This window comes from Podarcis gaigeae, assembly GCF_964106915.1.
Source record: "Podarcis gaigeae genome assembly, chromosome: 6".
NCBI lineage: Eukaryota > Metazoa > Chordata > Lepidosauria > Squamata > Lacertidae > Podarcis > Podarcis gaigeae.
Window position 1 is genome coordinate 37460122 of NC_139682.1, and position 667 is coordinate 37460788.

The window sequence follows — 667 nt, forward strand, 5'->3', positions numbered from 1 at the left end:
AGTGGCTTAGTCATGCTGGCCACATGACCCGGAAGCTGTACGCCGGCTCCCTCAGCCAATAAAGCGAGATGAGAGCCGCAACCCCAGAGTCGGCTACGACTGGACCTAATGGTCAGGGGTTCCTTTACCTTTACTTTACCCAGTTGTTCAGAAGTTTGCTCTATTGCGGTTTTAACTTTATGTTTTAATTAATGGTTGTAAATCTTTAGTGATAGTTATATTGTTTTATCATTTGTGTAAATCACTTTGAGGTTTTTCCCCCTACACTGAAGCAGTATAGAAGTTGTATCTAACAACAAACAAACAAACACACACAATGCCATTGGAAAAATCCCATATTGTAAAAAGTTTGTTTGGTTGCAAATGAATGAAGATGAAGAACGTTAACATACATAATAACACCTTTAGTGACACTTTTCATAAAAGATATATTTTCTTTGATAGTAGAGGCAAGCTTATTAGAATGTAGAGACATGTCAATCACACTTGTACTGGATTGCTGAAAACACTGATTTTATTTTACCCACCCATGTACCAACCCCAATGCCCCTAAATGTAAGAAAGCAAACCAAGTATGTAAAACTCAAACACTAAAGAGAAGCAAAAGGGTTTATAACAAAAGGCCACAGAAATATATATACATATTATTCCAACCTGGTACAGAGCG